This window comes from Microcebus murinus, chromosome 7, assembly GCF_040939455.1.
Source record: "Microcebus murinus isolate Inina chromosome 7, M.murinus_Inina_mat1.0, whole genome shotgun sequence".
In the NCBI taxonomy this organism is placed as follows: Eukaryota; Metazoa; Chordata; class Mammalia; order Primates; family Cheirogaleidae; genus Microcebus; species Microcebus murinus.
Genome location: NC_134110.1, coordinates 49,691,774 through 49,692,797, shown reverse-complemented (window position 1 = coordinate 49,692,797; position 1,024 = coordinate 49,691,774).

The following is a 1,024-nucleotide window of genomic DNA, read 5'->3' as shown; positions in this document are numbered from 1 at the left end:
ATGTTTGAACAATCTAAAAACTTACATAATCTATTAATATTTATTTACCACCAAACCTGTTATGATGGTACATTATACATAAGGATCCCATATATAAAGATGTTATACATAACCAAAATTTCTAGAAATGTTTATAGATAAAGCCAAATTGATTTAGTCATCTTGGGAAATCAAAAATTAACAGGTGTGTAGAAGATGAAGTATTTAATTTTTTGTATGAAAACTGCATAGAAGCCCCAAATAGCCAGCTTTAGCTCTTGAACTTATAGTAATACAGCCTGGATTGCCCTAGTTGCCTGATTTATAAACTTCACATATTTGGTGATAATGGCTGGTCATCGTATGTAAATTGACTTGCCAAATGCAAAGTAACACCAACCATATGTACGTATTAATATTTCTATGAATAACATAGTCTGTGAACAAACATCTTTAGTGAGCAAAGCACACTTTGTAAATGGATAACAAAGAATCTCTTGGGTGGCTGAATCATGAATATTCTTGGTTGGTACTCAAAATTTTGATATTATGGGACCTATTTATAAAACTTTTCTAAGATTTCCATGAAAATTGTCCCCAAAATAGAAGTCAGCATCTTGAAACAATTTGTAAGATCGTGGCTTTGTCTTTTGTTATTATTTTTCATGCTGTGAAGATCAAAGAAATTTAAAATATAATCTGATGTATTAATGCTTATAAAATGTTGATTTTTATTTCCTTAGTCCATCTTGAAAGATCAATTATTTAAAAGCATCATGAACAATGGCATATGCCAACAGGCAGCACTCTTTTCCCTGGATTTTTATACTTTTAAAAATATTAAAAATATATTTCTTTGTAAAATAACATTCTATGACCAAGGTTAAATATTGATAGAGCTTCATTTTGGTGTTAGTCTTGAAAAAACCAGTTTTTGTTAATTATAAAACATTTTAGAGTTTGTTTTTGAGGTTAAACTGGTTGGGATAGGAGAGTTAAAATGAGGAAGATTTAGTGGCTTTTATACTAGAGTGCAAGTGAACAT